Here is a 16,533-nt window from a genome sequence, read left to right as displayed (position 1 = left end):
GTGGCTTTACAGTAAGAATGGGATCTTCCTGGAGAAGGAATCGAATCACACCAGACCACATGGGATCTATTCTTTGTGCAGTTTTGACATCCTCGACAGTAAATGGAGGATCTGCAGTAACTACACTAACGTGTCGCGATAAAGCATCTGCGACTACATTTGACTTGCCAGGTAAATGTTCAAAAGTGGGATTGAACTCTTGGATAGTCAAGGACCATCTGGCTAACCTTCCAGTAGGCTGTTTGTTCTGGAATAAAGGTATCAGTGGCGCATGATCTGTCAAGACATGAACAGGGTACTGGTAAATGATGTCTCGGAAGTGCTTTAAAGACCACACTATTGCTAAGGCTTCTTGCTCCGTTACTGTATAATTACGTTCAGCCTTCGTAAGGACTCGGCTAGCAAATGCAACTGCGTTGTACTTGCTATCAGTCTTCTGAGCTAGTACGGCACCTATGCCAATTGAACTAGCATCAGTTGTCAGATAGAAGGGCTTAGAAAAATCTGGGAATTTCAAAATTGGAGCAGATGTTAGCTTTTCTTTTAGAGTTTGGAATGCTGTTTCTTGACGGAAGGTCCAAACAAAAGGAGCATCTTTCTTAAGCAACTCGGTTAGAGGAGCAGCTATGGAAGAAAAATTAGCAATGAAAGATCTATAAAAACCTGCTAAGCCCACAAAGGATCTTATGGCATCAGCAGTTTTGGGAGTTGGAAAATTTAGTACTGCAGTTACTTTACTTTGGTCAGTCGTAACCCCTCTAGGAGTGACTACGTGACCAAGAAACTTAATTTCTGATCTGAAAAATTGGCATTTAGACAGTTTGATCTTTAAATTTGCTTCTTCAAGCTTTCCAAGTACTGTATCAAGTCTTTTCAGATGTGTGTCCACGTCTTCGGACATGACGATTACGTCGTCTAAGTACACCATAAGTGCTTTACCTATCAGACCTCTAAAGATATTGGTCATGAGTCTAGAGAACGTGATAGGAGACGATCGTAATCCAAACGCCATACGGAGGAAATGATAATGACCTGTGGGAGTGGAGAAAGCTGTTAACTCTTGGCTGTCCTCGTGAAGAGGGACTTGCCAAAACCCTTGTAACAAGTCTAGGGTCGAGAAGACTTTGTTATCTCCGATATTGCGTAAAAGGTCACCTAGTACAGGAAGTGGGAAACGATCTGGAATGGTTTTCGCGTTTAACTTCCTAAAGTCAATCACCGGGCGCCAAGTGCCATCCTTCTTAGGCACTAGGATCAAGGGCGCATTCCAGGGTGAATTGCTATGTGCAATAACTCCATCATTGAGCATTTGATTGATCAGTTCCTCTGCGACAGCAACTTGTGAATGAGGCATTCTGTACGCAGGTATGTAAATAGGTCTAGTACCAGGTTCAAGTGGAATACGATGGGACAATAAGTTCGTTATACCCATCTTCTCACCTGGTAAGGCAATAGCTTTACGACGTTTGTTCAACAGAGTCAACAAACGCTTGACTTCGTCTGGGAAGTCAGTAGGAGCTAAGTCTTTCTCCTCAACTGGTGAAACAGATTGATCCGGAGAAGTGGATGAGGTCTCCCCGGTAGAAATAGCACCGACCCACTGGTCAGGTGACACGTCATCCTGTACTTGAACAGGGTAAGGATAGTGAACTAGGTCAACGAGGTTGGTATTTGCTCTGAGACGAACACTGTGACCCAAAGTGTTAGCAAGGAGTAAATGGATCTTACTGTCTCTTACAATGTGTAAGGAAGGTTCAACAAATAAACCTTTGACCTTGCAGGAATCACTGTCAACTAGGACGGTATCACCATCTGGAACATTAGGAACAACAACAGACACTCTAGTGAGAGCACTAGCCGCAACAGAGACGTCTTTCTGCAAACGGCATGTGACATCAACAAGAGATGGCATTACTAGTTCCAAGTAATCGTTTTCTGACAAGGCATCCCCTGTGGAGAAACTACTACTCGAACTAGCAGTCATTGCAGGGATAGGCTGTGCACTCAAGGCTGTCCGAGTGTCCTCGGACACTTGAGGCAACGGAACACTATCCTGCAAGTCTGAAGGTATAGGTGGAACACTAATGGGAGTGACAGAATTACCAGTGCCTGACCGCTTGGGTACGCTACTGGAAATTGCATTGGCTTGTAAGGACTTAATGCGTACATCATACTCTGCAGCAGTATGACAGATTTCTGATCCAAGCTGGTAACCCCAGAATGGAACGATTAAGTCATCTATTTGGGCATGCCATCGGTACGGGTCGAGCACAATGCGTAAGTCTCGCATGGAAGCAAATCCCAGAAGAAGGTCACCAGGGAAAGTAATCTGGTCGACAACAAGAAAAGCAGCAGTAAAGTCTCTGCCTTGGATAGTAAAGGTGAGCGAAGTCTGACCTCTGACTCGCAGAAGAGAACCAGCTACTCCACCAAGGAAGGTTACAGTAGTTGGTTCAACGAGGAGGATACGTCGTAACCGCTTCTCTTTAAACAAGCTAGACCTAATGATATTAACTTGCGCACCAGAGTCCATGAACACATGAACGGGCGCATTATGGACAGAAGCTTGTACTAATGGACCAATCGTTGCATTAGAACTTATATGCAAACAGGAAGTTGAGTTATCATCGGAGAAAGCATCTTCTACTTCATCCCCAAATTCCTCTACGTCAGAGACGTGTGAAGCCACATCGTCAGCAGGATTGTCATTCACGAGACTGCTTAAGGCTTCAAAGGAATTGTGAACGGGGATGGTGTACTCATTATCACTTACCGTCACCATTGGGCGGGTTGACTGGGGCGCTCTAATTCCCCCGAATTGGAAGAATGAGCCTGGTTCTGATTAGACTGTGAACCACGACGTCTGTTTCCTCTCCTGGCTCTGCGGTTGGAACGGCCATGGAAAGATCTAGAGTACCGCATATTGTAGAGCGCATTGCACTCAGATGTATCATGTCCATGAATTCTATGATGAGTACAGTAGGGAAGATCTGACTGCTACTCATCATCAGTACGACGCTTCTTAGGGTAACTGTCATAACAATTACTAGCGATATGACCACGGAAACCACAATTGTAGCAAATTATTTGACTGTGGTTACTGTACGTACTATGGGTGTTACGGGAATGATAGCTCTTAACACTTGCTTTGGATGAGGAGCGTGAGTGATTGCGGTTGGGAGGTTTGGTAGTAGCACAAACTAAAGGAGGCACAGGATTGGACAAGGTGTTTGGCATAGACCTACGATAAGGGAAGGATCCCTCGGGACACAAATTTCGTACATGGATTAGAGCTTTAAGCGGTCCCATATTAGCATCTAGCGGACTTGAATTGTACACATACTTAGATGTCGGTGGCATTAGTTGTTTAATGACTCCAAATGCAGCTAATCTGGCAAATCCATCAAGGGCTGGTTTATCACTATCGTTAAGATATCTTGAATTTTGGCCTGCTTTAACAAATGAGGACATTAGGTTATTGAGACGGAGAGCAAACTCCTCTAATGACTCTTCTGGTCTCGGGGCTGTGCAAACTAATTCTTTGAGAACAACGAACGGATCGGTTTCTCGCACTGGTTCAAGATAATTGCGAATTAACTGTTCATAATCTTGCCACCTGGTCAGATCTTGGAAGTCCTTCATACGAATTAATTTAAATACATTTGAGGCAGCTGAAGAACGGGCTAGACTCTCCTTTCCGATACTTATTAAAAGACTCTCAGATGGGGGACCATCAACTGAAGCGTCAGCTCTGGCTCTAACTGCAGTAAACCAACCTTCAAGGTTGTCTGGGTCACCATTGAATAATGGCATAGCATCATACGGATCACGAGTGAAGTTACGCAGGCCAGAAGTCTGAGTATGTCTATCGTTTGATACGGAGTTACTCGAATTTTGGGCCGACACATTAATGGTTGTACTAGCAGCAAGTGCTGAGGCATCGCTAGAGAAAACTTGAGACATGTTTGCAAAATGTAAAACTAGAATTTAGAGAACAGAGAAAATGATAACTGAGGAACACACAACACAGTGAACTTAAATGGAAGAAAATGCTTAACTATTCTGCATAAGTAATTAAAAATTGACAAGTTACACAGTAAGCAAAGAACTCACACAAGAATAATATGCAACTTAACAAACACTGAAAATCAAGAGAACTTGTACTGTGCTCAAATCTAATATGCTCAACTTTTACTTTAAATTGAATAAATGGCACAGTGAGTTGTCTTTACTTTCAATGCAACAAGGAAAATACACAATAAAATAATAAAATGGACTCAATAAACTTGTGCAAAAATTAAAACAAACACACAATTCGCTGAAATAAAAATTAAAATGACAGACAGAATAAAATACTATGCACAGAACAGAGCATAAGAAACTGCACTGTAATAAACTGTATTGCACAACACTGCATAAAATTTTCTGCAAGAAAAACTTTAATAGCAACACAATATTTGCACAAGAATTATTGCAAAATGAGTCAATGTGCAATAATAAAAATTATAACACACAAGAAAAGAAATATATCAAGGAATGAACACTTTAACTCTTAACTGCACTTAAACAACAAGCAAAAGAACAATTTACTTTAGAAGGAGAACTTAAAAATTGCACTAAGAGTGAATTTGTTCAATAAAACATGAAAAAAAATAATAGGTGCAAAAAAAACACACAACAAAAAGGAATACAACACTTACAGAGATGCAGGACACAACACATCAACATAAACACAGTACTAGAATTTTCTTGCAATGAAACTTGATGTGTGAAAAATTTAGTAAAATTGAGTTCTTGCTGGGACTTAAAAAATGGCACTACTGTCTGTGGAAATAAGACAAATTAAACACTGGCTGAATAAAGGAATATGAACACAAGAATGTTCAACACACAGGGAACAAAAATAGAATTACACAAATGCTGGGAAGAAAAAAAAATTACAGACAACACTGAGTTGTGATGCAGAATATGAGGTGAAAAATTTACTGAGTTAATTCACTGGAATTCTGAAGTTTAAACACAAGTTCTATGCTGCTCATATGTTGCACACACAACAAAGGAAACACTAAGTACTTACTTCAAGTGTATAAAAAGATACACAACACAACAGATATAAAATAATGCACGAAAATTAACACTGAATTAAGGAGATTAAAAGAAATTTATGCAATCAGTACATGATAAACACTGAGTCTGATCAAGAGTCACTGAATGTCACTAAGAGAAAAATTCACTGGGAACACAAAAGAAATGTCTCAACACTCGCAAATGTCTCTAAAAAAAAAATATTATAGCTGTAACACTTGAAAAAAATGAAATTGATGGATTGTTTATATCGTCTTGCTGCTGTCCTCTGCACAGATGATCGTAGAATTGCGCTTAAATCGGCGTTAGACAACACACAGGAGGCTTTTAAAGATGGCGCGCCACACTCTAGCTCTTGACCCCCTATGTGGTCCTTAAAATATGGTGCTACAACCCTTAGCAGTGCACCAAAACACTGATGAGGTAGGTGAGTTGTAATGGCCGACTGTAGTTGGGTTTGTGGGTAATGGCTGAGCGAGGCGTCTGAGACCGGCAATGGTGCGACACACGTGATCGTGAGTGGCTGGGCTTATGGGTTGAACGTCGTAAGCCTCACTGAGAAAACCCACACTGCCGCGAAGATAATTCTAAGCCGGCTGGCTTAGAAGAAACCCACGAAATACTACAACACCACAAGGATGACAAGGAGCACTCAGAATGCTTGGAACTTGAATCACAAGCGATGGAGACTACTCATGTGGCTTGCTCGAGTACTGGGGTAAGACACCTGGGTTAGTTGCTAGCTGGCTTATCTTAACCCTTCACACAGAATAGCTTGATAACTTCACACGAGGAGCACAGCAGGGGTGGAAGCTGGCTTGGCAGGCAAAATAATTGGATGGAGTAGGCTAGGCTGGACTGGGCTCGGGTGTTCTGACTCCCCCACCACAGACTGGAAGCTGGCTTATTTTGCAAACTCGGGTCAACCCCTCGGGAGTAATGCAAAAGCAGATAACCACTAATACAAAGAGACTGACCAGTGAATAATGTAGAAGCTGGTAGAGTAGCTGCCTTGAGGTAGCTGGATGGGGTGAACCTCGGTAGGCCTACTGGTAACACGAAATGGCCGTCTTGCTGGTCGACAACTTTATCTCCAGAAATCGCTGTAATCGTCAGAATTACAGGCTCACCGCTGTCACCATTTATCGGAAGGGTTCTTGAATGGAGATATCGTAGGATAAGGTAGACACACTTGTAGGATGGTAGGTGTATTGTCAGACTGAGATGAGAGATGGAGCCCGGTGCCTAGCCTGTTCACGCCTTGTAGGTCTGCCGCCGGGTGAGAACGGGACAGGGGGATCACTGCCCATGTGTATCCCCATGACGTCACACAAAGCCAGGCCTACGAGGGATCTCGTGTCTAAAGCACAGGGATGATACTAATATGCTATGCTATATAATACTGGGAATACAGGGATCAGCAACTATGCTGACAACACCTTTAATTAAACCATTCTTTATTTGTCTTATATTCTTATCTAGAATAAACTGTTTAATTATATTTTCATAAACACTACAGATTTTTTTGTACAGTTTATTTACAAATGACCTTGTAATATGTGGTTCAATTTAATTTCTTTAAAATACCGTTTTAAAACATTGTAATTTATTATCTAATTGTTATTGTTTATCATTTTTTTTATCTCTTGAGTAATATTTAATTACATATGTTATTTCCAGTAGAACATGATCACTATTTCCAAGTGCGTTTATGTTGGTTTTGTTGAAGATTTCCTGCGATATTTTATTAAACAGTAAATCTAATATTAACGTTGTGTTGCTGCCTCTTATTTTTGTTGCTTCATTTATATGTTGGTGCCTTAAAAACCTCATTTACAGTTCCAGCCTCATAGGCTTCCCAATTTATTTTATCATAGCTAAAATCTCCAAGTACAATAAATTTTTCCTTACCACGGTCACTTCACCAATAATTCGATAAGGATATGTAATCCCTCTTTTATCCTATCCAACTCTTCTCTTCCCTAAGTATTATTAAATGATAGCTTATATACATAAACCACTAATAATTTATTTTTATTTTGTACTCTTACCCAAAATAAAAAAAAAATATCAAGATTTTCCTTATTCTGGATATCAATTTCAATAACCCAGAATCTTTTACTAATATTTCCAGGCTGCCGCCGCCGCCTCCTCTCTTCCCTACTCCGTCTCTTTTCATAAATGAGTAATTTCTGTTAAATACAACCTCACTTAAAATATGCTGTTCCTGTTTGGTTTCAGTTAGAGACGCGATATCAGGTTTCTTTTCCTTTATAATATCCATAAGTTCAGATTTTTTCTATGTTACTTCATTTATATTAGTGTATAAAACCTTCAGAAATGTATTATTCTCAATATTTCCCATTTTTCCCATTTGTTTCAACATGATTTTCATTTATCTTGTGGTCGTTTCTTGGAAAAACCATTTAATGGGTTACTCTTTCTTTTCTTCCTCACTTCTACCTTCATCCAGCCTCTTAGCAGTGTTTATGAAATCTTTTTCTTCCTATCCTCATTTGAAGGTTCTTGTTTAATTTGTATATCCTTATAGCCCTATAATTCCATGTTGTCTTTCTCATATATTCCATTAGGTCTATATGACGCAGTATTTTCTTGAAGGCTGAAAACCACAATGCATTTTGTCATCTCATTTACTTCTTGTTCTTCCTCTTTGGTTCTTTCTATTCGAAATTTTATTTAATTTTCAATAAAACCAGAAACAATAAATACTTTATTTCTAAGAACTGTTTAATATCTGATATTGACTCTAGCAGTGAATTCTTCAGCTGATACCACTTGTTGGCTAATCTTTGTCTTTTCTCTAGGGAATTTGGCAAAGTTATCTCCAATCTTAGATTTATATTCTTACAGTACTTTCCTTCTCTGAGCTCTTGTTGACACTTTCAGAAATATCTTGTGCTAGCAGCAGCTGTTGTTCTAATTCTGACTTATGTTTAGTTATTCTTGCATAACTATCTTCTAATTTACTTCTGTAGTCTACTAAACCTTTAATTTTCTTTCAGTATTATCCCTATTAATAGATAATTCCTGATCTATTACCAGTCTCTTCTTCATTACCTCGGTTTGTAAAAGTACTTAATATCTCCGACATTTGCTGTAGAGACCTTGAAATCTTTTGTTAAATCTTCTGTTTCATTTTATAAGGTTGCAGCAGTTTTCTTAATTTCTCAATTAATCCTTCTTGCCTTACTTGATTTTGTTAAATCTTAGTCATTCTATTCATCAAGTCACTGGTTTCCTTGTGTGCAGGTATACAAATATAGCAGTGTTTAGACCGCGTTCCTTCTGTCTAGTATATGTAAACAAATGGACCACTGTACTGTTTGTGCTGCTGTATGTTTCCTTAATATTTTAAATACGTTATTCTTACCCCAGGAGATGCTCCTTATTAATAATTTCCTTCTATTTTTTTGCGACATCACTCACATAAAACACATTACTTCTTACGCTACAAATCAGGCACAGTCCTTTTTATCCCAGGATGTGGCTGAAGTCTGGTCTCCCCGGCTCTGTGTGTGTGTGTGTGTGTGTGTGTGTGTGTGTGTGTGTGTGTGTGTGTGTGTGTGTGTGTGTGTGTGTGTACTCACCTATTTGTGGGTGTAAGGGTCGATTCGTAGCTCCTGGCTCCGCCTCGTTGCTGGTGGCTACTTGGTCCGTTTTCATGTTCGTCTTGGTGCGTGTTTGCCTGTTTCAAAAAATTAAATGTTGGAAATCTTTTTACTTTTGTAGAATATTCACTAGCAAACTGAGTGATCCCCAGGCGCCTGTGACCACAGGAGACTGTGACCACAGGAGACTGTGACCACAGGAGACTGTGACCACAGGAGACTGTGACCACAGGAGACTGTGACCACAGGAGACTGTGACCACAGGAGACTGTGACCACAGGAGACTGTGACCACAGGAGACTGTGACCACACAACACAATATAACCATTCAACTAACTTGAATAGTCAAAGTAAGATAGCTAGATATGAACTTGACATTTTATGACACCTGTGTGTGCGTGCGCGCGTGTGCATGCGTGCGCGCGTGTGTGTGTGTGTACTCACCTAGTTGAGGTTGCAGGGGTCGAGTCCGAGCTCCTGGCCCCGCCTCTTCACTGATCGCTACTAGGTCACTCTCCCTGAACCGTGAGCTTTATCATACCTCTGCTTAAAGCTATGTATGGATTCTGCCTCCACTACATCGCTTCCCAAACTATTCCACTTCCTGACTACTCTGTGGCTGAAGAAATACTTCCTAACATCCCTGTGATTCATCTGTGTCTTCAACTTCCAACTGTGTCCCCTTGTTGCTGTGTCCAATCATGGAACATCCTGTCTTTGTCCACCTTGTCAATTCCTCTCAGTATTTTGTATGTCGTTATCATGTCCCCCCTATCTCTCCTGTCCTCCAGTGTCGTCAGGTTGATTTCCCTTAACCTATCCTCGTAGGACATACCTCTTAGCTCTGGGACTAGTCTTGTTGCAAACCTTTGCACTTTCTCTAGTTTCTTTACGTGCTTGGCTAGGTGTGGGTTCCAAACTGGTGCCGCATACTCCAATGTGGGCCTAACGTACACGGTGTACAGGGTCCTGAACGATTCCTTATTAAGATGTCGGAATGCTGTTCTGAGGTTTGCTAGGCGCCCATATGCTGCAGCAGTTATTTGGTTGATGTGCGCTTCAGGAGATGTGCCTGGTGTTATACTCACCCCAAGATCTTTTTCCTTGAGTGAGGTTTTTAGTCTCTGGCCCCCTAGACTGTACTCCGTTTGCGGTCTTCTTTGCCCTTCCCCAATCTTCATGACTTTGCACTTGGTGGGATTGAACTCCAGGAGCCAATTGCTGGACCAGGTCTGCAGCCTGTCCAGATCCCTTTGTAGTTCTGCCTGGTCTTCGATCGAGTGAATTCTTCTCATCAACTTCGTCATCTGCAAACAGGGACACCTCAGAGTCTATTCCTTCCCTCATGTCGTTCATAAATACCAGAAACAGCACCGGTCCTAGGACTGACCCCTGTGGGACCCCGCTGGTCACAGGTGCCCACTCTGACACCTCGCCACGTACCATGACTCGCTGCCGTCTTCCTGACAAGTATTCCCTGATCCATTGTAGTGCCTTCCCTGTTATCCCTGCTTGGTCCTCCAGTTTTTGCACCAATCTCTTGTGTGGAACTGTGTCAAACGCCTTCTTGCAGTCCAAGAATATGCAATCCACCCACCCCTCTCTCTCTCTTGTCTTACTGCTGTCACCATGTCATAGAACTCCAGTAGGTTTGTGACACAGGATTTCCCGTCCCTGAAACCATGTTGGCTGCTGTTGATGAGATCATTCCTTTCTAGGTGTGTGCGTGTGCGTGTGTGCGTGTGCGTGCGTGTGTGTGTGTGTGTGTGTGTGTGTGTGTGTGTGCGCGTGCGTGTGCGTGCGTGTGCGTGTGTACTCACCTATTTGTGGTTGCAGGGGTCGAGTCCTAACTCCTGGCCCCGCCTCTTCACCGGTTGCTACTGGGTCCTCTCTCTCCCCGCTCCATGAGCTTTATCATACCTCGTCTTTAAACTATGTATGGTTCCTGCCTCCACTACATCACTTTCTAGGCTATTCCACTGCCTGACAACTCTGTGACTGAAGAAATACTTCCTAATATCTCTCTGACTCATCTGTGTCTTCAACTTCCAATTGTGACCTCTAGTTTCTGTGTCCCTCCCTGGAACATCCTGTCTTTGTCCACCTTGTCTATTCCGTGCAGTATTTTATGTCGTTATCATGTCTTCCCTGACCCTCCTGTCCTCTAGTGTCGTCAGGCCGATTTCCCTTAACCTTTCTTCATAAGACATTCCCCTTAGCTATGGAACTAACCTTGTCGCAAACCTTTGCACTTTCTCTAGTTTCTTGACGTGCTTTATCAAGTGCGGGTTCCAAACAGGTGCTGCATACTCCAGTATGGGCCTGACGTACACGGTGTACAGTGTCTTGAACGATTCCTTATTAAGGTATCGGAACGCTGTTCTCAGGTTTGCCAGGCGCCCATATGCTGCAGCAGTTACCTGGTTGATGTGTGCTTACGGAGACATACTCGGTGTTATACTCACTCCAAGATCTTTCTCCTTGAGCGAGGTTTGCAGTCTTTGGCCACCTAGCCTATACTCTGTCTGCGGTCTTCTTTTCCCTTCCCCTATCTTCATGACTTTGCATTTGGCGGGATTAAATTCGAGAAGCCAGTTGCTGGACCAGGTGTCCAGTCTGTCCAGGTCTCTTTGAAGTCCTGCCCGGTCCTCATCTGATTTAATTCTCCTCATTAACTTCACATCGTCTGCGAACAGGGACACTTCTGAGTCCAACCCTTCCATCATGTTCACATATACCAAAAATAGCACTGGTCCCAGGACCGACCCCTGTGGGACCCCGCTCGTCACAGTTGCCCATTGTGATACATCATTACGTACCATGACTCGTTGTTGCCTCCCTGTCAGGTATTCTCTGATCCATTGCAGTGCCCTTTTTGTTACATGAGCCTGATCCTCTAGCTTCTGCACTAATCTCTTGTGAGGAACTGTGCCAAAGGCCTTATTGCGGTCCAAGAAAATGCAATCAACCCACCCCTCTCTCTCGTGTCTTACTTCTGTTACTTTATCATAAAACTCCAGAAGGTTTGTGACACAGGATTTTCCTTCCATGAATCCATGCTGATTGGCGTTTATACTCTTGTTCCGTTCCAGGTGCTCCACCACTCTCTTCCTGATAATCTTCTCCATAACTTTTCATGTTGTTAAATTAGACACATGTGCAACTCTTGGGTATCTTTATTGAGGAAACGTTTCGCCACACAGTGGCTTCATCAGTCCATACAAAGGAGAATCTTGAAGAACAGGAGGAGAATGAGGTAATCAGTCCCTCAACCTTGAGTCGATGTGGTCAGTCCATCAATCTTGAATAGAATACGGCATACGTGCGGAGAAGGAGCTTATAAACCGTTGGTAGGAGAGGTGCAGCAGTCATAGGTGGTGTCACATTTGTTCAATGTGGAAGTAGGTCGTGCCCAAGAATTAGGCAAGCGAAGAATTCCCAAGTATTAAGATCCCAAGAAGTTGCAGTGTCTGACAGGTTTGTAGATGAATGGTTCAGAGAACCGACATGTTCCTGTTCTTCAAGATTCTCCTTTGTATGGACTGATGAAGCCACTGTGTGGCGAAACGTTTCCTCAATAAAGATACCCAAGAGTTGCACATGTGTCTAATTTATCAACATGTCGGTTCTCTGAACCATTCATCTACAAATAACTTTTCATACTATACACGCCAGTGACACAGGTCTATAGTTTAGTGCCTCTTTTCTGTCTCCTTTTTTAAAAATAGGAACTACATTTGCGGTCTTCCATACCTCAGGTAGTTGCCCAGTTTCCAGGGACGTGTTGAAGATTGTGGTAAGTGGCACACACAACATATCCGCTCCCTCTCTAAGGACCCACAGGGAGATGTCCGGTCCCATTGCCTTTGAGGTATCGATGTCCCTTAGCAGTTTCTTCACCTCCTCATCTGTATGTATGTCATCCAACACTTGTTGGTATATACCTTGCTGGTGTCCCCATCTGGTCTGTCCCCCAAGAGGCCTTCCTGTCTCCACTGTAAATACTTCCTTAAATCTCATGTTGAGCTCCTCGCATACCTCTTGATCGTTTCTTGTGAGTTCTCCACCTTCTTTCCTCAGCCTTATCACCTGGTTTTTGACTATTGTCTTCCTCCTAATGTGGCTATACAGCAGTTTCGGGTCAGACTTGACTTTCGATGCTATGTCGTTTCCGTACTGTCGCTGGGCTTCCCTCCTTATCTATGCATACTCGTTTCTGGCTCTTCTAATCTCCTTATTTTCCTGGGTCCTTTGCCTCGTGTACCTTTTCCATTCTCTGGTGCACTTAGTTTTTGCCTCCCTACACCATCGGGTGAACCAAGGACTCGCTTTGGTCTTCCTATTATTTCTGTTTCCCTTGGGAACAAACCTTTCCTCTCCCTCCTTGCACGTTGTTGCTACATATTCCATCATCTCGTTTACTGATTTTCCCACCAGGTCTCTGTCCCACTGAACCTCCTGCAGGAAGTTCCTCATACCTGTGTGTGTGTGTGTGTGTGTGTGTGTGTGTGTGTGTGTGTGTGCGCGCAGAACTATGCTAGTAGTGTCCAGTATTCAATAATTTGTTCATCACGCAATTTTTAAAGTTTCTTATAATTTTAGAATTTACTACATCCTCTTCCAAATTTTTTTTTTTTTTTGCAATTTTTTTGTCCTTCACCGTGGCCTTTTCTATCCTGCTGAGGATACTAAGAAGTCTTCTTTATCTACTCTCTCATATTTTTGATGAGTTTGTATTGGCTATCATGTCTCCCTCATCATCACGTCTCATGTTTTTGAAGTATGATAAACATTTTGCAGTTCTGTCTGTGGACCTTTTGGATGTTTTGCTCTCCAGTATGGCCGATACGCAGCCACTGTATATCCCAGTTTTTAACATTTCGCTATTCATATATTTAAAAATTGTTTTTCTGATTTGCCAATATCGGATATGAGTTTCTCACAATTTCATTTAGATTATGTTTTAGTAAACAAATTCTTTTTAATATCTGGATTTATCTCCCTGTCTGACACCATTATTTTCACTATCGGTTTACGTTCTTCGTGCGACCTGTTTCCACTTTCTCCCATTTCCCATGAATGTCATTGATCTGTATGTCATTCCGTTACCTATCACTCCATTTGCTAAATTTTTCCATATCATCTTATAGAGATGTACAGTCATCTTGTTTTTCATTTATTTTTACCTAAGATTTTTAAATTATACGGAAACGTATTCACGTAGTTTTCTATACCCTCTGGTAAATTAGTTTATAAATTAATACCATCGTAAGGGCCAGGGTAGTTCACTGTGGCAGCTCACTTGTAACATCTTCCCTTGAGTACATTTTTACTCTTATAAGTTTCGGGAGTAACTTGTTTGAGTGTGACTTACTGGAGTACCTTGTTTGAATGTGACTTACTGGAGTAACTTGCTTGAGTGTTTCTTACTGGAGTAACTTGCTTGAATGTTTCTTACTGGAGTAACTTGCTTGAGTGTGACTTACTGGAGTAACTTGCTTGAGTGTTTCTTACTGGGGTAACTTTAGCGTTTCTTGCAGGAGTAACTTGCTTGAATATGACTTACTGGAGTAACTTGCTTGAGTGTGACTTACTGGAGTAACTTGCTTGAATGTGACTTACTGGAGTAACTTGCTTGAATGTGACTTACTGGAGTAACTTGCTTGAATGTGACTTACTGGAATAATTTGCTTGAATGTGACTTACTGGAGTAACATGCTTGAGTGTGACTTACTGGAGTAACTTGCTTGAATGTGACTTACTGGAGTAAGTTGCTTGAGTGTTTCTTACTACCTGGAGTCTGCCTGGAGGTTATTCTGGGGATCAACTTCCCCACGGCCCGGTCCACGACCAGGCCTCCCAGTGGATCAGGGCCTGATCAACCAAATTGTTACTGCTGGCCGCACGTAGTCCAACATACAAACCACAGCCTAGCTAACCCGGCATCTACTTTAAGTATCTGGAATAACTTCCTTGAGTGTTTCTGACTGGAGTAACTTGCTTGAGTGTGACTTGCTGGAGTAACTTGCTTGAATGTGACTTAATGGAGTAACTTGCTTGAGTGTTTCTTACTGGGGACCCTCATCCTCAGAGGAAAAAAATAAACTTGCTTCAGGGAAAACTCAAGGTTCTCCCTGAAGCTGTTTGAATATTGTTTCTCCTACCACCCCCTATATTCTATATTCTGTGCAGACTTTATTTAAAGAGAAAATACACTGACAAAAATATAATAGGGAGTAAAACAGCATAGATAACATCTCAGAGCTATATCTGGAATACTTCGTCCAGCTCCCGGGCGGTGGGCCGCGTGCCCAGAATGCTGTAGGCATTTGCCCTCTGGATCGCAACACTGAGTCTCTGGAAGAGGAAGCTGGCCGCCCTGTGATCCTTGGTTTCTGTGATGAGTTTTTCGCCCAGCTCTTTGAGGAAATTTAGAGCATACTTGCCCGATGCTCCAAGTGTCTCCGACCCTATTGGGATGAAGTTATAGCAAGGGGGAAGGTCTTCATATTTGCAGGTCTTCTGGGTCTTCCTGTAGCTGCCAGCCCCACCCCTATCAGCTACGGAGTATGACAAGTCTTTACTAATGTAGCGGCACAGGTGTAGTCCCAGGCAATCTGCTTACCATCCTTCCAGGGTAGCATAGTGGCTCCATCAGGGCACCGACCGACACACACACACACACTCATATATATATATATATATATATATATATATATGTGTGTGTGTGTGTCGTGCCGAATAGGTAAAACTTGCTATTTCGGCTTAAGTAGCAAGGCTCTTCCTGCCGAGCAAGGCAAGCGAAAATTTGTTTATGCAATAATTTCATGAACATCATTCTGAACTTTACGAAAAAAATATATTTCATTGTGTTTGTAATTAAATTATTGTAGATATATCTAAAATATATTTAGTTGGATTAGGCTAAATTAAATTACGCTTGTTATAATGAGGTTAAGTAAGCTAAGGTTCCATTGGTAGAAAATTAATTTTTACATTAACATAAATGGAAAAATATATCTTTAAACGTATAAGAGAAAATTTGGAAAGGACTTAATTTTAAACGAGTTCTTTCTAATTGACAAATATTACCTATTCGGCACGACATTATTATAAATATATATATGAGAAATCACGAAGGCGCTTGGAATTTCACTGTTTTTTTTTCACAGTGGTTGTTTTGCATATTGTGTTATCACCACCTTACTGTGATCTTATTGCACGCACGCGCGCGCGCGCACACACACACACACACACACACACACACACACACACACACACACACACACACACACACACACACACACACACACACACACACACACACATATATATATATATATATATATATATATATATGTGTGTGTGTGTGTTCATACAGTGAAGCCTGTGATTACACAAATAATAAAGTGTATTTTTTTATTAATCACAATTACTCTGTAATACAACGCTGGAAGCTGTAATTAAATATCCCATTAACATTCATTTTAAATTAAAAGCATTGTAATTATGTATAGTTTTACTTAAATATACGTAACTGTTAACAAGTGCTTGCATTGTTCTCTCCCAGGAATGTATATATGTGTGTGTCGTGCCGAATAGGGATGTGTATATATGTGTGTCGTGCCGAATGGGGATGTATGTGTGTGTGTGTCGTACCGAATAGGGATGTATATATGTGTCTGTCGTGCGGAATAGGGATGTATATATGTGAGTGTGTCGTGCCGAATGGGGATGTATGTGTGTGTGTGTCGTGCCGAATAGGGATGTATATGTGTGTGTGTGTGTGTCGTGCCGAATAGGGATGTATATATGTGTG

This window comes from Cherax quadricarinatus, chromosome 56 (genome assembly GCF_038502225.1).
Source record: "Cherax quadricarinatus isolate ZL_2023a chromosome 56, ASM3850222v1, whole genome shotgun sequence".
NCBI lineage: Eukaryota > Metazoa > Arthropoda > Malacostraca > Decapoda > Parastacidae > Cherax > Cherax quadricarinatus.
This window is presented reverse-complemented; position numbering follows the sequence as displayed.